Consider the following 22054-nt stretch of genomic DNA (forward strand, 5'->3'; position numbering starts at 1 on the left):
GGCACGGCCAAAAAAAAAAAAGGAGAAAGAATATTCCAGAACTCCAGAAATCCCTTTTCAGGAGTTACCCCTCCCCCCATGGAGGTAACCACTGTTCTGAATTCTGTGGCATTTTTTTCGGCTCTCACTACTTCCTGTGTATCTGTCACCCTCCTCCTTCCCTCAGCTCCCACACTCTTGTGCTTCTGTTTATCTTCCAGTGGGCCTTGCACATGTTTATTACAATCCATCAGCAAGTCTTGACAGCTCTGCCTTCAAAATACGTTCATTCTTTGCCCGCTCCATTTCTGCTGTCCTGGTCCAGCCCCATCCTCACTGGGCTGGACCAGTGCACTCTCCCCCTTCTCCTCCTCCTCCTGGCTTCCATGCTGGCCCCCATAGTCTGCTTTCCTTATTAGGACTCAAAAAGCCCTCTCCCTCATTACCTTTGCAACGTCTTCCACTGCCTTTCCTCTCTCTCCCTCCACACTGGACTCATGTCACCAGGCACGGGCCTCCCCCAGGGCCTCTGCACTTGCTGTCCTATCCCCTTTCCTAGATCTCCCTGTGGCTGGCTCCTTTCACCTTTAAATGGCTGCTCAAATTCACCTCCTCCATGAAGCTCTCCATGACCACCTTCTTTAAAACCAGTCTCCATCCCCATCTCGATTTATGTTTCTTCATAGAAACTTACTGTCACCCGACACTATATATTTTGTTCATTTATCACAGCGTACATTCATTCAACAAACATTTATGGAGTGTCTATTCTGTGCCAGGCAGAGGGACACATCCTAGGGAATGTCAATATTCATTCATTATTTCACTCTACAAAAGTGTCTTTTACTCCTTCCGTACATCAACACTGATCCAAGTGCTTAACAAGTCAGAGAGAGGAAAGGTTGTTGCGGGGGAGTACTATAAAGTCTCTAGCTAGGATTCACCTGCAAAACAGGGACAATCATTAGGACAAGACCTACCGTGTGCAGTATCCCTAGTGCCTGGAACTGTGCCTGGTACGCAGTAGCTGCCCAATCAATACTTGTAGAAGGAACAACTGAACATGTATAAATATAATCATGCAGTTTAGTGCGTGGCTGACAAACTACAGTCTGTGGGCCAATTCTGGCCCCTTGCTTGTTTTTATAAATAAAACTTTGTTGGCACATGGTCACTCCCACTAGTTTACATATTGTTCACAGTTGCTGTCACACAGTTGCATAGTCTTGACAGAGACACTGTGGCCTGCAAAGCTGAAAATATTTACTGTCTGGCTCTTTTCAGAAAACTTTTTCTGTAATCCACAGGTTCTGTGGATTAGACTTGCTCAGCCCAATAGCAGGATTAAGTTCGCATGTGGTTACTGAGCACTTGAAGTATAAAAAGTGTGACTGAGGAACTGGATTTTAACTTTTATTTAATTTCTATTCATTTGAATTTAAAAAATTGATACTTAATTCAGTTAACAGACAACTTTTGAGTATATATGGAACAAGTTGCGTATGTGAATCTACATTTTTACTGTAAATTTTCTGAACTCTATAAATACAGATCGAGGATTTCTGATGAAAACTGAGCATCCACATTGAGATGGGTTGTACGTGTGAAATACACATTGGATATCCAAGACTTAGCATGAAAAAAAGTGAAATACCGCGTTCATAACTGTGACATTGACTGCACATTGAAATGATAACAGTTTGGGTTTATGAATTCAATCATTTAGATTGACAAAAATTTATTATTAATACGAAACTCCATTTTGCTTTGTACTTTTCTGATGTAACTGCTAAAAACTTTAAAGTGAGAATGATATTTCCATGGAACCGGCTGGGGTAGAGCAGGGCCTGGGTTCGAATCCTGCCTCTGCCACTTGTAACTGTGGGCAAATAACTGTGCTCCTCTTGCCTCATTTTCTTTATCTGTAAAATGGGGGATAAAGACCCTGCTTCACCGGGTTCTTGGGGGTTCGATCCATTATAACATGTGGAGTGCTCAGAAGGGACGCCCACACAGCCAGGTCTCAAACTCCGGCCATTTTTAGGGTTATTGCTATTATTACTAGTATATGAATCTGTAAGAAACACGCCAGGCTCCGGTTCCGAGGCGCTTGAAGGGCAGACGTCCGCTTGTCATTTTCCGGCCGCCTCAGCCCTTTGGCCTCAGCACAAGTCTGGCCCTAATGACAGTCCCCATTCTGCACAGGAGGACAGAGGGGCTAATAAGGGGTTATGATTCACCATGGCCACTCCATGAGTCAGCCACCATTGAGACAACGCCCAGGTCCCCTGCCCCAGATGGGGACATGTCCCTCGTCACCATGTCACCTCCACATTCCTTTGACTGCTTGCCGGAGGGTCCTTTCTACTTCTCCCTTTCGGTCAGTTTTGGGGGAAAGAGGTGAGGGGGTCTGGGAGCAGGTGCTCCTCCCCCTCCCTTTCCCCCTCCTCCCCCTCTTTCTCCTCCTCCTTCTCCGGGACTCTCCCCTGGGGTACGGCCAGGCCAGGCAGTGAGTAAAACCCTTGTGACATGGGTGTGGCTGAGGCAGGCCAGGGGCTGGGGACAGGGGGACTCTGATCCGCCTCTTGGGCAACGCCAACTGATTAGCACCGAATCCGCCAGGCTTCCCAGTCCAAGGGGTTCCTGGCTCTCAGGGGTGAGTGAAGACAGGAAGCTTGAACGAGGGTCTCCCAATACCACGAGAGGCGAGACTTTGTCAGGGGGTGGGAGCCTCCCTCTGCCCTTCCTAAAGCATGAAGGACGTTATGTCCGGGAATTCATTCATTCATTCTTGTGACCATTACTTCTTTTTTTTTTTTTTAAAGGAATTCCTTTATTTGTATTATTTATTTATTTATTTATTTATTTTTGGCTGTGTTGGGTCTTCGTTTCTGTGCCAGGGCTTTCTCTAGTTGCAGCAAGCAGGGGCCACTCTTCATCGCGGTGCACGGGCCTCTCACTATCGCGGCCTCTCTTGTTGCGGAGCACAGGCTCCAGACGCGCAGGCTCAGTAGTTGTGGCTCACGGGCCCAGCTGATCCGCGGCATGTGGGGTCTTCCCAGACCAGGGCTCGAACCCGTGTCCCCTGCATTGGCAGGCAGACTCTCAACCACTGCGCCACCAGGGAAGCCCTTGACCACTACTTCTTGAGTGCCTGCTGTGTGCCAGGCATTGGGGACCCAGCAGAGAACATAACCAATTATTCCCCATGCCCCGCCCCCGTGGAGCTGATGTTCTGAGGTGGGGAAGAGGCTAAGTAAAATCAGTTGTGCATAAGCAAGGAAATAAATTGAAGAGAAACACAACATTGTAAATCAATTATACTTCAATTAGAAATTTAAAAAATAAATTGGGAGAGACCAGGTATAGAAGAATAAAGCAGGAAAGAGAGATGGGAGGGATTGGGTCAGGGAGGCCTCAGCAGAAAGATCCTGGGGAGTTGAGGGCAGGGTGGTGCCTTGCTCCAGGATGAGAAGGCTGATGTCAGTCCTGTGATGGTTCTAGAAGTTTCTGTGTGGGGCTGGATGGGATGTGTTTGTGGACAGAGCTGGGAGGTCCCTTGGGTCAGGGATCCGGTTCTCCAAGCTTGGTGTCGGGGTCTAGCCCTTAGTCAACCATAGGAAGGGGGTCCCCCAGCTTCAGGAGACCAGGTGGCCTCTGGGACAGTACCCCGTGAGGGTCCTGAGTCTAGACCAGCAAACGGGGTCAGCGTCCCTGCCATCTCGCAATCCACACCCCTCTGCCCAGTCCCCCCACCCACCATGTCTCACCACCATCTCATCTCACCTCATCTCGGTGATTGTTTTATGGCTGGTGGGTCCAAGGGTCAGAGCTGACCCTCTCACCAGGAAAAGGAGGCCTCCTACGGCTGTGGATGTGGTCAACTCAGCTTCCTTCCCCCTGTGGGCGAGGAGACCTTGTCTCCCTTGGCTCCACCCCTGGGGCTTCTGGGAGGGAGCCCTTAAGCTGCAGGTGGGGGAAGCATGTCGGGGTCCCCAGAGCCTGAATTCGTCCTGGCCCTCCATCCCTCACCTTCTGAATGTGTTTGCTGTAGCTGCTGAAACAAAGTCCCACAGACTGGGGGGCTGGAACAACAGAAATGTATTCTCTCCCAGTCCCAGAGGCTGGTAGTCCAAGATCAAGGTGTCAGCAGGGCTGGTTCCTTCTGAGGCCTCTCTCCTTGCCTTTTATATTATTTTATTTTATTTTTTAAAGAACTTATTATCTATTTATTTATTTATCGGCTGCGTTGGGTCTTCGTTGCTGCGCACAGGCTTTCTCTAGTTGTGGCGAGCAGGGGCTACTCTTCGTTGCGGTGCGCGGGCTTCTCATTGCAGTGGCTTCTCTTGTTGCGGAGCACGGGCTCTAGGCGTGCGGGCTTCAGTAGTTGTGGCTCGCGGGCTCAGTAGTTGTGGCTCGCGGGCTCTAGAACGCAGGCTCAGTAGTTGTGGCATACGGGCTTAGTTGCTCCACGGCATGTGGGATCTTCCCAGACCAGGGCTCGAACCCGTGTCCCCTGCATTGGCAGGCAGATTCTTAACCACTGCACCACCAGGGAAGCCCCTCTCCTTGCCTTTTAGATGCCATCTTGTCCCTGTATCTCTGTGTCCAAATGTCCCCTTTTTACAAGGATCTCAGTCTTATGGATTAGAGCTCACCCTAGTGACCTCATTTAACTCGATTACCTCTTTGAAAACCCCCAACTCCAAATACAGTCACATTCTGAGGCCCTGGGGGTTAGGATTCCAACATATGAATTTGGGCCTGGGGGATACAATTCAACCCCTAACACCCCTCAGAGCTGTGATGAAACCGAAGCCTGGTGGTCACCTCCCCAAGTAGCTGCCCTGACCACCCCAGCCAAAGTCACCCCCGCCATCCCAGTCACACCCAGTACAACCCCTTTGATGGGAAGGAATTCTGTTTATCTATCTATGTTATCTGTTTACACCAGGGAGCAGGGACCTGTGTATTTTGATCACTGATATACCTTCAGCCACGAAATCAATCCCCCACCACCACTGAAGTGGCTCCAAACCCATCTGTGGAGTGAACCCCACAACTCAGTGTGCGCCACGGATCTCAAGAGAAATGCACCTGCTCTCGGCCGAGCTGGGATATCTGTGTCATCTCTAATCAACTCAAAACTTTCCCATTTTGTGCACAATTGCTTTCTGGACTGGGTGCCAGGAGGTCGAAGTCCTAGCCCCAGCTCAGCAATCGACTTGGCTGTGACATCACAGAGTCACTCCTCCCCTCTGAGACTCTGGTTCCCCATCTGCAAAATGGGACGATGGATCTAAAGGTTATATAAAATGAAGCCCCTGCCAGGTTAAACATTGGGGTTAATGTTTAATCCCAGGGAAAATCTGACCAGGAGTGGAGTTTGATAAGAGTCGTGGGCCACGTTGTGTACGTATATATGGAGAAGCCCACCAGGTAGGGGACAATCCCGCCCACGCATGAGCGAGGTGGAACGGGCTGAGAAAGTGTTAAGAAAGAACCGCACCCTGATTCTTCTCGCTGGGAGCGTGGTTAATCCCCAAGTGTCCTCCCTGCTGCAGGAAGAACACTGTAGAAATCTCAGATCACCAATAGAATCTCCAGGTTAGAGTATACTTAAAAGATCACCAAAACCCTCAACAGAATTTAGTAACTTTTTTTCTTTTTTGGCGGCGCAGTGTAGCATGTGGGATCTTAGTTCCCGGAAGGGCCAGGGATTGAACCCGTGCCCCCTGCAGTGGAAGCGCTGAGTCTTAACCACTGGACCGCCAAGGAAGTCCCTAGTAACATTTATTTTCATGTTACGTTGCTTTTACAATTACCTTCCAATTGGGGCATCTGATTTACCAGCACGTTACTAAGTGTCTTTCAAAAATAAATTTATTGACGAAAACAAGCCAAATACATAATAATGCTGAAGACGGTACTAAACTTTCTTCAACAAATGTATCTTAAAAGGAAACATTATAACACCAGGGTTTTGTTTTTTTTTTTAAGTATCAGGTGCCTAAAACAGATGCAAAACAAAATAAACAATGTTATTATATTCTAGACAGCTACTGTTGCCTGTGGAAGGTTCTGGATTAGGTGACTCTGTTGAGAACTCAGCAAAAAGGTGTTAAGGACACAACAGCACCCAATTTGAGTGCTTCTTTATAGAATCAAACAGTTTAAAAAAGGATTGAAAAGGAAGTCATTTCTTACCTTTCATTAGGGTTTATTTTGTATATGCAATTTGCATGCAAACGTGCATGGAGAATCCCAGCGGGGCCTCTGAAACAAACAAACAAACAAACATGCACGGAGAACTCACTCTGTGCATTGAATTCTCTCAAACCGCCCCCACCACCCCCCGACTCTCTTGGACTTCCCTTCTCCACGAAAAACAATGCCATTTCTCCTAGGCCCAGCTTCTGGGTCTGGGCGCCCAGTCTCATCAAAACCACAGCTAAAGGGCTTCCCTGGTGGCGCAGTGGTTAAGAATCTGCCTGCCAATGCAGGGGACACAGGTTCGATCCCTGGTCTGGGAAGATCCCACATGCCACGGAGCAACTGGGCCCGTGAGCCACAACTGCTGAGCCTGCGCTCCTGAACAAGAGAGGCTGCGATAATGCGAGGCCCGTGCACCGCGATGAAGAGTGGCCCCCACTTGCCGCAAATAAAGAAAGCCCTCGCACAGAAACGAAGACCAACACAGCCAAAAGTAAATAAATAAATAAATAAATAAGTAAGTAAACCTAAAAAAAAAAAAAAATTAAAAAAAAAAAAACCACAGCTAAAATTTATTGATCACTCACTGTGCCAGGCACCGTGCAAAGTACACAAATAAACTTGATCCTCCAAAAACCCCAAATGAGTTGGGAACTTTGTAAATACCCATTTTGCAGATAAGTAAACTGAGGCTCGGGGAGGGGATGCTCTCGCCCAAGCAGCTTGTAAGCAGTGACGCTGAAATTCAAGGCAGCAAAGCTAAGTCAGAGTTGCCCCCGGGGTGAGCCAGAGTCAACCCCAGGTAGCAGTGCTCATGGCAACAACAGGCCGGGGCTTTGTCATGTCATCTAGCACAGAGCGAATGTCATGGTTATGGCTCTCTGGATTCAATTCCAGCTCCTCCTCTTGCAAGCCACGTGACCCTGGGCAAGTTATTTGGCCTCTCTGTGCCTCTACTCCTCCCAAAATGGGGATAATAGTAAAGATCCAATGAGCTCTTACACGTGAGCGGTGGCATACCACGGCTGGGGCGAGGGGAGCAGCCCACCCCAGGTGCTATCAAAAAAGAGGCCCATTAATTTCCAAAATATACAAACAGCTCGTATAACTCAATAATAAAAAAAACCAAACCACCCAAACAAAAAATGAGTGGAAGACCTAAATCAACATTTCTCCACAGAAGACATATAGATGTCCAATAGGCACATGAAAAGATGCTCAACATTGCTAATTATTAGAGAAATTCAGGTCAAAACTACTATGAGGCATCACCTCACACTGTTCAGAATGGCCATCATCAAAAAGTCTACAGATAAAAAAATGCTGGTGATGGTGTGGAGAAAAGAGAACCCTCCTACACTGTTGGTGGGTATGTAAACTGGTGCAGCCACTATGGAGGACAGTATGGAGATTCCTTAAGAAACTAAAACTAGAGTTGCCATATGATCCAGCAATCCCACTCCTGGGCATATATCCAGAGAAAACTCTAATTCTAAAATACGCGTGCACCCCAATGTTCACAGCAGCACTATTTACGATAGCCAAGACATGGAAACAACCTAAATGTCCATCACCAGATGAATGGATAAAGAAGATGTGGTATATATGCAATGGAATACTACTCAGCCATAAAAAAAGAATGAAATAATGCCATTTGCAGCAACATGGATGGACCTAGAGATTATCATACTGAGTGAAGTAAGTCAAGCAGAGAAAGACAAATATCATATTATTTCACTTACATGTGGAATCTAAAATATGATACAAATGAACTTATTTACAAAACAGAAAACAAACGTATGGTTACCAAAGGGGTAACCATATGTTTACCAAAGGGGTAAGGAAGTGGGGGAGGGATAAATTAGGAGTTTGGGATTAGCAGATACAAACTACTATATATGAAATAGATAAACAACAAGGTCCTACTGTATAGCACAGGAAACTATATTCAATATCTTTTAATAAACCATAATGGAAAAGAATCTGAAAAGAATCTGAGAAGTGTATCTATCTGATACACTTTGCTGTACACCAGAAACTAACACACATTGTAAATCAACTACACTTCAATTTATAAAAAAGAAAATCTGAAGTAAAAAAAGGGGAGTCCATTGTCTGCAGAGAATTCAAAAACTGATAATAAACCTGATTTTATTATTATTTTTTTATCAACGTGCATAGACAATGCTGAACAATGTCAGTGTCAAAATAATCTCCCCCTAAGAAATCTTTTATTGGTCTAAACCAGGGAGTGAGCAAAGTTTTTCCATAAAGGGCCAGATAGTAAATATTTTCAGCTCTTTGGGCCAGATGGCAACTACTCAGCTTGTGATCCCAGCAAGAAAGCCACTGCAGACAATTCATCAATGAATATGGCCCAGTGCCAGGAAAGCTCTTTTTATGGACACTGATATTCGAATCCTCTATATTTTGCACATGTGAAATATTATTCTCTTTTTGATTTTTTTTTTAAGATTTTTTTTTTTTGATGTGGACCATTTTTAAAGTCTTCCTTGAATTTGTTATAATACTGCTTCTGTTTTATGCTTTGGTTTTTTGGCCGCGAGGCATGTGGGATCTTAGCTCCCCAACCAGGGATCGAACCCACACCCCCTGCATTGGAAGGCGAAGTCTTAACCACTGGATCGCCAGGGAAGTCCCTCTACTTTTGATTTTTTTCCCAACTAGTTAAAAAAAAACAAAAACAAAAACCCTCTTTAGCTCCTACAAAAATAAGCTGGATTTGGCTGGCAAGTCATGGTCTGTCCACTCTTGGTCTGAACAATTGCTGTGGTTTAACCACTGGAAGTTTTGAATTAGCACATTTTATTACTTATCCTTTAATAAACATTGTATTGTACATGGAAGTGAATTTGGAGAACTTCATGCAATGCATTTGGCTCCAGACACACACAGACTCAGCTACACACATTCATTTGAAGAGTTAGTTCTTAACGATCCTAATTCTTTTGGGTTCTCTTTGGACACAGTTCATATTTCCAACCCTTGTGGTATTACACGATCTTGTGTTTAAACAGTAGATTTGAAATAAACAGTGATGGGCCAGTGATTTTAAATGCAAAGAAACAGAGTTTGAGCTACTTCACTTTTTTTTTTTTTTTTCCCTATCTGACCACTTGGACCTTCTATTTCTGTTTAAAAGTTTAGACAGTGCACCAATTGCAAATTATAATATTTTTGTTTGGCAAGCTCAAATTTTAATTCATTTTTACTGGATTTGAGCCGTATCTTTAAAATGGAAATATCAATAATTTCCTCCTTTAAATTATTATTCTTGTTTGATGATTTGAACTTATTAAACTGTAAAGCTATTATTCATTGCTGCAACAGATCAGTAGAGATATGTACCTACATGTAAAGAGAAGTTTTTCTTTAAAAAAAAATTCATTAATGGAATTAAAATGTATCCATTCATCACCTTTTTCCCTTTATTGGACTGGGATATTTATTTATTTATTTAATTTTTTAACATCTTTATTGGAGTATAATTGCTTTACAATGGTGTGTTAGTTTCTGCTGTATAACACAGTGAAGCAGCTATACATATACATATATCCCCATATGTCCTCCCTCTTGCATCTCCCTCCCACCCTCCCTATCCCACCCTTCTAGGTGGACGCAAAGCACCGAGCTGATCTCCCTGTGCTACGTGGCTGCTTCCCACTAGCTATCTATCTAACATTTGGTAGTGTATATATTGGACTGGGATATTTATTTTACGTATGTTACTGGTGTGATTATATAGCTGGTGTTCAATGAAAGAAAAAAATTTCACTTTATATTTCTCTTATGGCTATTACAATTATTGGTTGCTTTGCATAATTGTTACTGAAACTTTCTGGCTCATAGAGGAGTGAGTGTTAAAACAAGATTTCCTCCAGCTTTTAAATGCGCTATGTAAGCCACTGCATTTAGGCACTTAATACCTGGTTCCTAGTGTCAGACAAATATTTATTATCATCCATAGTCCATTGACAAACTATACCCCCATAGTCTGTCTTTGTAAAGACTGAGAGCAAAGACCAGCTTTTGCATTTTCAAATAATTTTAAAATGTAGAATAATTATTTCGCTTTAAAAATATAGGAAAAAATTATTTCGCGACACAGGAAAATTACATGAAATGCAAATTTCAGCCTCCAAAAATAAAATTTCGTTGGCGCACAGCACGCCCATTTAGGGACTGTATGGTCTGTGGCTGCTTTGGGACTAGAAGGGCAGAGTTGACTAATTGTGACGGGCTGTGTTTAAACTATTTGCTACGCGGCCCTTTAAAATTTTGCAGACTGCTGCTCTAATTTTTCAACCCCTCTCCTCCAAACCCCCAACTCTGGAAGTCCATGTTCAGAGACTTAGGCCCCCAGGTCCTCTTCTATAGACAGCTGCCCAGCGTCACCCAGTGGACCCCTCCCCTTCCCACCCAGGCCAGGTCTGAGGCTGGGGCAGACCGGTCAACTTCTCAGTCCTTGGCGCCCTCTAGTGGATCCCGCGAGCAACTGCCTTCTCAACCTCCTTCCCTGGCGGCCCCGCCCACGCTCTCCGCCCCACCCCCACCCCCCCCAGGTCTCCTGGGAAGTGGGGAGGAGTGGGAGGTTATTTTTGTGCCTCCTCCTTGTCCTGATTCCTCCCCCTGCCCCCTGCCAAGGTCTCCAGGACTCCCCCCTCCTGGGGCCATGCTCCTACTCTCCCACCATATTTTACACACTAGGACTCTCAATGAATTAAATCCCATGCAGTCGGTGTCAAAGATGTCGACAAATTTGAACAGCTTCGTTACTTTCCAAAGCCCCTTGGTGTGTATACACACCACCTCTTAATTTGTGCTTTTTATCTGTACGTACGCCTTGCATTTGTGTAGCATGCCATTCTTTGCCCTTCCAAAGTGTTGTTTAAAAATATTTATTTATTTATTGGGCTAAGCCGGGTCTTAGTTGGGGCATGCGGGATCTTGGTTGTGGAGTGTGGGATATTTAGTTTCAGCATGAGGGATCTTTAGTTGCGGCATGAGGGATCTAGTTCCCTGACCAGGGATCGAACCCTCGCCCCCCTGCATTGGGAGCCAGAGTCTTAACCGCTGGACCACCAGGGAAGTCCCTCTCCCGAAGTATTTTGATCCACATCATTTCATCCAACATCTGCAGGAACTGGCTAGTATTTCACACTGAAGACATAGAAGGACAGAGGAGATAGGTAATATATACACTCAGGCTAAGAGATGATGTTGGGGCCAAGGCCCGAAAAGACTCAGGTACAGTGGTGAGCTGGAGCTGGCTTCCTCTGGCTGGTGAGATTCAATGACATCACACAGGTAGATTGAAATTGGCCAAGGTTGGGGTATTTACACCTCAGAAATCGGCAGATGCTACAAATTAGGGATTTTCTGTGTGGCTCACGAGAGGGAAGGTGTAACCATTGCGTTTTGGGATGTGAGCAGAGCATCACCAGCATGGCAGTCAGCAAGGAAGACAGTCCTCCCGGGAGAGGGCAAACATGCCAGCTGTGCCAGGGACTTTTGGGAAGACAAATCACTCTTTTTCAGAGCCCTCCTTCCTTCATCACTCATTTATTCATTCATTTTCCCCATCAAATATTTATCAAATATTTACCTGATGTAATAAGACGTTACCCATTCCTTCTCAAATATTAGAATAATGCTTGGACCTTTCTCCCCCCAAAAAGCTGTGATTATTTATAAAGTCCAGTACCACCTCTCCAAGATATCAGATGTGAGTTATTAGATTCAAAATGAACTAGCTTAGGGACTTCCCTGGCGGTCCAGTGGTTAAGACTCCGCATTTCCACTGCAGGGGGTCCGGGTTCGATCCCTCCTCCGGGAACTAAGATCCAACATGCCAGTGGGGCATGGCCAAAAACAAAACAAGGAAACAAACAAAAACTAGCTTAGTCTCTACCGCAAATGCAGCAAGTGCTTCTGCTACGCCTGTCATTTCTAGAAGTCTGACCTTGTTTACAGGGTTAACTGCTGAAGGTTGGCAAATGGCCTGCATATCCAACTGCCTTTTGCCATCTCCATGCGGGCGTCTCACAAGCCTCCCAAATTCAGCGTGGCTGACTGAGCACCTGCCATTCCCCCAAACCTGCTCCTCCTGCCGCCCCTCCTGTCTCACTAAACGGAAGCTCCAGCCTTCCAGTGCTCAAGGTCAAAACGTTGGGTTGTCCTTGAGTTTCCTCTTTCCCTCACACCCCACGTCCAGCCATCAGCAGTCTTATCCAGTCTGCCTCACTCTGCTCCGGCCACCCGGGCCTCCTGGCTGTCCCTCCAACACGCCAGGTGCAGTCCTGCCCCAGGACCTTTGCACGGGCTGTGTCGTCTGCCTCAAAACTCTTCTTCCAGATCTCGATGGAGCACACTCCCAACTTTTTCTGCTTTTGCCAAATGTCACCTTCTCAATGAGACCTTCCCTGGCATCCTATTTATTTATTTGGTCGTGCCGGGTCTTAGTTGAGGCTCACGGGCTCCTTAGTCGCGGCATGCACGTGGGACGTAGTTCCCTGACCAGGGATCAAACCCAGGCCCCCTGCATTGGGAGCGTGGATTCTTAACCACTGCACCCCCAGGGAAGTCCCTGACATCCTATGTAAAACTGTGACTTTTGCCCTATTCCCAGCTTCTGTGTTTCCTCTTCTCTTGCATTCGCTATTTTTCTTCCGCGGCACTTGCTGAAATGGGACATACTGTTTTTTATCTGTTTGTGGCCTATTTCTCCCTATCAGACCGTGAGCTCCATGAGAGCTTGGTACAGAGTAGGGGTTCAATAAAAATTTGAACGAACTGCTATAGCTGTTGAATGAATGAATGATTTGCCTTAACTTAGTTATGAGGAACATGCCACATCTTATACCCCAAATGCCTCGAATGTAACCAATGTCCTGATGCCCTAGATCAGGAGTTGGCAAACCACAGCCCACGGGCCAAAGCCAGCTCACCACCTGCTGCTGTATTGTCTTCAAGAATGCATTTTACACTCTTTAACGGTTGAGAAAAAGTTTTAAGAATATTTTCTGTTACTGAAAATTATATGAAATGCAAATGTCAGTGTCACCTGGCCACACCCATTTGTCTCTATATTTTTGCGACAGAGACTGGCCCTCAGAACTGAAAATATTTATTATCTGGTCCTTTACAGAAAAAGTTTGCAGAGCCCTGCTCTCGTGTCAAAGGAGGAAATGGTGTTGCCAAAGGGGAAACTGAGACCCAGAGGGGTGAGATGAGTTTTCCAAGGCCCCATGTTTCTGAGGGACTCCTCCTTTGCTGAATTATCTGAACAATGTTTCTGATGCTTTACAGGAAACAGGACTTCCCTGGTGGTCCAGCGGGTAAGACTCCGCGCTCCCAATGCAGGGGTCCCAGGTTTGATCCCTGGTCGGGAACTAGATCCCGCATGTATGCCGCAACTAAGAGTCTGCATGCCGCAACTAAAGGATCCTGCGTTCTGCAACGAAGATCCGGCGTGCTGCAACTAAGATCCGGCGCAGCCTAAATAAATAAACAAATATTAAAAAAGAAAGGAAGGGGCTTCCCTGGTGGTGCAGTGGTTAAGAATCCGCCTGCCAACGCAGGAGACACGGGTTCGAGCCCTGGTCTGGGAGGATCCCCCATGCTGTGGAGCAGCTAAGCCCGTGCGCCACAACTACTGAGCCTGTGCTCTAGAGGCTGCGAGCCACAACTACTGAGCCCGCGAGCCACAACTACTGAAGCCCGCGCGCCTGAAGCCCGTGCTCTGCAACAAGAGAAGCCACTGCTATGAGAAGCCCGCGCACCACAACAAAGTGTAGCCCCCGCTCAGCGCAACTAGAGAAAGCCTGCGTGCAGCAACAAAGACCCAACGCAGCCAAAAATAAAAATAAAAAAATTTATAAAAAAAAAAAAAAAGGAAGGAAGGAAGAAAGATATCAGACTGATGAAGAAACACCTTCATAAACTGAAGGTCACCTGAGGTACCGACCTTGAGAGAGAAATCTGCACCCAACCATCTGATCTTGCCAAGCCCCGGAGATTTTTAATTGCCCCTGTAAAAAAAGAAAAAATAAAGTCATCGCTCACTCTAGAAACCTTGAGTTTGGGACTTTGATCGGAGTGATTACAACATCCCATCAAAACTCCATTTGACTTCATCCCTTCCGCAGACATTTATGGGCACAGTCAGAAGCTGATGGCAAACTGGAGGCAGAAAAGCAAGTTTCCGGGGGCTGGGGAGCGACGGCTAATGGGAACGGGGTTTCTTTTGGGGGTGATGGAATGTTCTGGAACTAGATAGCGGTGAGGGTTGCACAACACAGTGAATATACTAAAAACCACTGATTCGTACACTGTATTTTATTTTTTTATAATTTTTTGGCCTCGCCACGCAGCATGCAGGATCTTAGTTCCCCAGCCAGGGATCGAACCCGTGTCCCCTGCAGTGGAAGCACGGAGTCTTTACCACTGGACCGCCAGGGAAGTCCCCATACACTTTAAAAGGGTGGATTTTGCATTACATACATGATGCCTCAATTTAAAAAAATAATAATAAATTTTAAAAGACAATGCTTATCTGTTTCTTACTAAATAATAGTGCTATGAAATAAATAAATAAAGGGAAGGCAAAAAGTAAATTTCACCTATTAAACACCCCTGCCCCAAGTCAAACTCCTTTTCCACATTCCTCCTAATTCTTATTCATCTGCATGGACCCTTTTGGCACAGCTGTAAAATAGATATCATCTTGCCCATCCATTGGTCAGGACATGATACAACATCATTAAAAAAGAAAAACAACTCTAGGGGCGGGGATAGGAGGGGCAAGAAATGGGTGAAAGGTGTCAAAAGGTACAAACTTCCAATTATAAAATGAGTCCTGAGGACATAATGTACAGCATGGTGACTATAGGTAATAGTACTGTGTTGTATATTTGAAGGTTGCAAAGAGAGGAGGTCTTAAAAGTTCTCATCACAAGAAAAAAAAAGGTGTTTGTTAACTATGTGTGGTGACGGATGTTAACTAGTCTTGTTGTGGTGATCGTTTCTCAATATATACATAAGCCAAATCATTAGGTCGTACACCTGAAACTAATATAATGTTACATGTCAATTATATCTCAAGAAAAATAATCAAATAATAAAAGGAGGTAAAAAGGAAGGAAGGAGGGAAGGAAGGGGAAAGAAAGAAAGAAAGAAAGAAAGAAAGAAAGAAAGAAAGAAAGAAAGAAAGAAAGAAAGAAAGAAAGAAAGAAAGAAAGAAAGGAAGGAAGGAAAGAAAAGAGAAAGAAAGAAAAGAAAGGAAGAAAAGAAGGAAGAAAGAAAGAAGGAAAGAAAGAAAGAAAGAGATGGGAATTCCCTGGCAGTCCAGTGGTTAGGACTCTGCACTTTCACTGCCCAGGTCTGAGGTTCCATCCCTGGCTGGGGAACAAAGATCCCTCAAGCCACCGTGGTGCGGCCACCAAGAAAACGAAATGAAAAACAAACCAAAAAAACAAGCAAAAAACACACAAAAAACCCTCTAGGGATGGCATCACAGAGATGGGCCCTCTGTGCTTTTGTCCACTTATTTGCTACTTCCTGAGTTTTTGCTCAACCCCATATCCCTTTCTCTCTCTGAATAGCTAAGTATCTGGATCGAAGCTGATGCAGGGAATGATCACAGACATTTCTGTTGAAGTAATTAGTGAATATCCATATCCCCTGGGGTAGGTCTTTCTGCCCGGCAGGGAGTAGACACTCAATAAATGTTAGTTGAATGAATGCACACCGTTTTGGTGGAGGACTATCTCAGCTCCCCAATGTGTAAAAGTAGTGGTGTGCTGGTCTGTGTTTAACGACCGGCTCTCTTGGAAGGGAATTTAGATATCTCTGTATATCTAATATATATTATACATGTGTAACATACATGCATTGCAGACATCTCTATATGTTGAATATACATTACACGTGTATAATATACATGCATTGCAGACATCTCTATATGTTGAATATACATTACACGTGTATAATATACATGCATTGCAGACATCTCTATATGTCAAATATACATGTGTATAATATACATGCATTATATAATATATATATTTATTATTATTATTATTAATTTTATATTTTTTGGCTGCCTTGGGCCTTCGTTGCTGCACGTGGGCTTTCTCTAGTTGCGGCGAGCGGGGGCTACTCTTCGTTATGGTGCATGGGCTTCTCATTGTGGTGGCTTCTCTTGTTGCAGAGCACGGGCTCTAGGCGTGCGGGCTTCAGTAGCTGTGGCATGTGGGCTCAGGAGTTGTGGCTCATGGGCTCTAGAGCGCAAGCTCAGTAGTTGTGGCGCATGGGCTTAGTTGCTCCGTGGCATGTGGGAGCTTCCCAGACCAGGGCTCAAACCCGTGTCCCCTGCATTGGCAGGTGGATTCCCAACCACTGCACCACCAGGGAAGTCCCTAATATATATTTTTAAATGTTAACGATATAAAGGAGGTGTAGGACACAATTTACAGATAATAATCACATATACAATATCGTATTATAAATTCTCTATAGCCACTTGAATCTCAGAATAGGTTTTGGTTGATTTCTGCCAAACTCTTGTATCCATAGCCAACCTCTGGTGGCAAATAATGGAACAAGTGTAGTTCTGACATGAACGTTGGCAATATTTTTCATTTATGTTAATAAGTAACGTGAAAGTGAAGATGTATGTTGGAATTTCACTTGTTCATCAATAATGTGAATGTTTTCTTTGGTGAATCATATAACGGTTTTTGAATACTGGAAAATATCTTTCCATTTCTGTGTGTGTGTGTGTGCTAGTCACAACCTAACAATGGTAGACACACACATTTTGACATTTAATCTGCATTATTAACTTTTCTCCACCACTTTTTTTTTTTTTTTTTAGAAAGTCTTTTTTTTTTTTTTAATTTATTTATTTATGGCTGTGTTGGGTCTTCGTTTCTGCGCGAGGGCTTTCTCCAGTTGTGGCAAGCGGGGGCCACTCCTCATCGCGGTGCGCGGGCCTCTCACTGTCGCGGCCTCTCCTATTGCGTAGCACAGGCTCCAGACGCGCAGGCTCAGCAGTTGTGGCTCACGGGCCTAGTTGCTCCACGGCATGTGGGATCTTCCCAGACCAGGGCTCGAACCCGTAGTCTCCTGCATTGGCAGGCAGATTCTCAACCACTGCGCCACCAAGGAAGCCCCGTCCACCACTTTTTAAAGCCTAAACCAGGAGTTGGCATGCTATGATCTTCTGCCTGTTTATGTAAATAAAGTTTTATTGGCACGTGGCCATGCCCATTTGGTTAGTGTGGTCTGTGGCTGCTCTCTCCGCCGTACAGACATGCAATAGAGACGTAGGGCCCACAAAGCAGAAAATATTGACTGATCCTTTACCAAAATATTTTCTGACTCATTCTGTGCAATCAAAAACACAATAAATCAAGCCCTCATTTGTATCATTTGCCAATTTCCAGGGTGTAAATACTCTCACTAGGGACCATTTCAATCTACCAATGTGATGTCAATGACACAAAGTTAAAAAGATACAGAAAGTACCTCCCCATCATATTTCCACCAAACAGATACAATAACAAAAACAATGAAAATAGGTGAAAATCAAAGCAAATTAAAAAGCATATGTAATAGCAAAATATAATTAGGATGTGATGTTTTGAGTATAAATACTTTTTACCTTTAAAAAAAAACTGAGGTGATGGGGACTTCCCTGGTGGCGCAGTGGTTAAGAATCTGCCTGCCAATGCAGGGGACACAGGTTTGAGCCCTGGTCCGGGAAGATCCCACATGCTGCGGAGCAACTAAGCCCGTGCACCACAACTACTGAGTCTGCACTCTAGAGCCCATGAGCCACAACTCCTGAGCCCACATGCCACAGCTACTGAAGCCCGCGCGCCTAGAGCCCATGCTCCGCAACAAGGGAAGCCACCACAATGAGAAGCCTGCACACTGCAACGAAGAGTAGCCCCCGCTCACCACAACTAGAGAAAGCCCGCACACAGCAACAAAGACCCAATGCAGCCAAAATTAAATAAAATCTTAAAAAAAAAAAAAAAATGGTGTCGTAAAAAGTCTTCTGTAACTTTCTGTTTCTAAGACTTTTTTACGTTGTTGTTGTCATTTGTGAGTTTACTGCTCCCTAATATTTCTTTGGGGACTATACTGGAACATAATTTTCCATTTTTCCATCAATGGATATTCGTGTTGTTTCCAGATTTTTGCCACAGAGAACATTAGTGTATGTGTCTCCTGGTTATACAAGGGCATATGCCTAGGGGTAGAATTGCTGGGTTGTAGGTAGTCTAGATAGAGCTCAACTGCAGTATGCAAAGGGGTCAGGTCAGCCGTTCTTCAGTTAATCCATTGCCCAGGTGAGAGAGATAAAGTTCAGGGTGCATTCCGAGATAGGCAGAGTGTACACATGTGATGTTAATGCTAAATTGTTCCTGAGTGAGATAAACGTCACTTTGGATTGAATCTATCAACAAAGCTATTAGAAATTAATTTCCATGGGGAGGGGGAGATTTCAGAGAGATCCAAGTCTCTGGGACCAGGGAACAGATGTATCAAGAAAGATGTGATTGGAACCAAGGATAAGCAGAGAGATAGGTAACAGGGTGAGGTTACAGAGCAAAACGTACTCCGTGGTCAAGATAGAGAAGGGGGTGGAGGGCAAGTCTGCTGTAATCGCAACAATAAAAGCTCATGTTCTATAACAAGGGCTGAGCATTAGGTGATTAGCAGGAAGTTCGCCTCCCAAGGACAGGAGCACCCATTTCATTAATTCAAGTAGCATATATTCGGAGGGTTCCACTATCCAAGGAGCTGGACTGTTAGAGGAAGAGACAAATCCAACATCTTCCTTGCCTTCAAAATGTTCATAACTAGAAGGGAAGATAGAATAAGAGAGCAGGGAAGGGAATCAGAATGCAGCAAGAGCCATACGCCAGAAACAAGCAGGGTGTATTGGGAATTCCAAGAAATAGGGAACTGAAAGGAACAAGGAGAATCAGATTTAATGTACGCTGAGCCCCCAACTAGGAATTGAGGAGAAAATTCTGCTCATTAGAAAAGATTTGATCCCTTGATCCTCCTCAAGAACTAATTTAACTCAGCCATTAAAAAAAAAAAAAAAAAAGAATGAAATAATGCCATTTACAGCAACATGGATGGACCTAGAGATTATTATACTAAGTCAGACAAAGACAAATATCATATGTCACATATATGTGAAATCTAAAAATAATGATACAAATGAACCTCTTTACAAAACAGAAACAGGCTCACAGACATAGAAAACAAACTTATGGTTACCAAAGGGGAAGGGGGGGAGATAAATTAGGAATTTGGGATTGACAGATACACACCACTATACATAAAATAAACAACAAGGACCTATTGTATAGTACAGGGACCTATATTTATTGTTTAATAACCTATAATGGAAAAGAATCTGAAAAAATATATATTATAATATATACATAACTGAATCACTTTGTTGTACACCTGAAACATTGTAAATTGATTATACTTCAATTAAAAAAAAAGAACTAATTGATTGGTCTACATGAAGGGCAGTCCCCCAAATACACACGATGGAATATCATACATACAGCAAGGAAAAAACCAAATTACTGTTACATGCAATCACATGGATGAATGGCCAAAATATTTTGCTGAGCAAAAGAAGTCGGGCACAAGAGTACATACTGTACAATTCCATTTCCACAAAGCTCTAGAACATGCAAAACTAATCTCTGGGGATAGAAATCAGAATCTAAGGTGCCTGTAGGGGAGTAGGGGGCTGCAGCCAGCTTGTCCTGGCTCATAGGTGCCTATTGTTACCATCCTTTCCAACTTCATGGTAGATGGAAATAAGTCTCGGTGGGAATATATACACCACAGAAAAGGACAAGTACTACAGATTACAAAGCAGCCTCTCTCTCTCTCTCTCTCTCTCTCTCTCTCTCTCTCTCTCAATCTCTCGTTTCACAAGCCCATCGTTAAACATTTACCAGCACACCACTGCTGCTTGGGGCAAGGGGGATTAACTGAATAGGACACCGAGAAAACTTTCTGGAGTGATGGAAACGTTCTGCATCTTGTTTCCGGGAATGGTTTCATGGGTGTATACAGTTATAAAAGCTCAAGGAACTGAACATTCAAGAACTGTGCGTTTATTACATGTAAGTTACAGCTCAATAAAAAAGACTATACGTATATATAGCCTAAAATAAAATAAAATTATAGAGAAATCATTTTGCAGAACAGAAAGACATTGGAAACGCCCAGATCTGGGAAAGGTCATGGCATTATTTGAGGCTAGATGAGCATTCTTCTGAATTTTGGATGAGCGACTGGGAGCGGTGAGAGGCAAAACAAACACGGCTCAGATTGTAAAAGTGGAGGGGCAGGCAGTGTCTGGGAGCAGTTTTCATCAGGGGAGAGCTATGGTTACATCTTTGCATTTTTAGACCATTGTCACATTTTGCAATTATGTATATTTAGATTATGTAGCTATTTTCTTTTTTTTATTTATTTTTTTTATTTTCTTAAACATTGTATCTCTCAGTGCCCAGCGCGGGTCTAGCACCTAAAAGGCTTGCAAATTAACTGTTAAAAGAATGACTGCAGGGCTGCTGGACAGGAAGTGGGCAGGGCTGAGCCAGGGGGACCAGGGGACCTGGGTTGGACCTAAAAGAGGTGGACTGAACCTTCCTCTCTGTTTCCTCCCACGTGAGGATGCACCCTACCATGAAATGCACACAGGTGCTCATAGATGTGAGCCAAAAAAAGCAATGTGGTGAGTTTTTCATGAAGCCAACATTTTCCCATTTAAATGGCTGTGCCTTTATTCTGCGCCATATACTGCCTCCTTTTTTTTTTTTTTTTAGTTTGTGTTAAAAATGACCTTTCTCATAAAATGGTGTAGCCGCTGTGGAAAACAGTATGATCCCTCAAAATTAAACATAGAAACACCATATGATCCAGCAATTCCGCTTCTAAGTAGATATCCAAAAGAATTGCAAGCAGGGATATGAACAGATATTGGTACACCCATATTCATAGCAGCACTATTCATCACAGCCAAAAGGTGGAAACACCCAAATGTCCATCACTGGGTAAACAGATAAACAAAACATGGTCCAACCATACAGAGGAATATTATTCAGCCTTAAAAAGGAAGGAAATTCTGACACGCGCCACAACATGGATGAACCTTGAGGACACTATGTTGAGTGAAATAAGACAGTCACAAAAGGACAAATATTGTATGATTCCACTTTATGGAATCATATGTATGATTGTATGATTACAATCATATGTATGTATTTATTGTATGATTTCCAATTCATAGAGGCAGAAAGTAGTGGTAGCCTGGGGGAGTAGAATAGGGAGTCAGTGGTTCATGGGGACAGAGTTTCAGTCTGGGAGGATGAGAAAGTTCTGGAGATGGATAGTGGGGATGGTTGCCAAACCGTGTGAATGTACTTAATGCCACTGAGCTGTGCACTTACAAATGGTAAAATGGTAAATTTTATGTTACATATACTTACAACAACAACAAAAGTTTTTAAATGACCTCTCTTTCGTGAAAGAATGATGGTAATTGATATTATGAGTGGGGGTGTGTGTGTGCGTGTGTGTGTCCATAATTGGCAAAAAGCCTTTGACTCTGAGGTCAATTTAAGTTGCCCACAACTTTTGAGGATTTTACCGGGTGATGTATTCGCAGTCCGGCACCTGCAAAGCTCTAAGGGTCTGACGTTTCCCCACGCGCACCTGGTCACCGCGTCCTCTCTCTCGCCCTGCCTCCTCCGAACCGCCTCCAGGCGCCCCAGGCACATGCGCA

At 44.3% G+C, this 22054-nt stretch overlaps 1 long non-coding RNA gene across 1 annotated transcript; it reads right to left on the bottom strand.

Annotated features, from left to right (window-relative positions):
* Positions 1 to 6185: 6185 nt before the first annotated feature.
* On the bottom strand, positions 6186 to 22005 carry LOC137759114 (uncharacterized). The gene is made up of 3 exons (XR_011073037.1): positions 21920 to 22005; positions 14180 to 14243; positions 6186 to 6255 (listed from the first exon to the last, which is right to left on the bottom strand). It is a non-coding gene; the product is annotated as an uncharacterized lncRNA (long non-coding RNA).
* Positions 22006 to 22054: the final 49 nt, after the last annotated feature.

Source organism: Eschrichtius robustus, chromosome 2 (genome assembly GCF_028021215.1).
Source record: "Eschrichtius robustus isolate mEscRob2 chromosome 2, mEscRob2.pri, whole genome shotgun sequence".
Lineage (NCBI taxonomy): Eukaryota > Metazoa > Chordata > Mammalia > Artiodactyla > Eschrichtiidae > Eschrichtius > Eschrichtius robustus.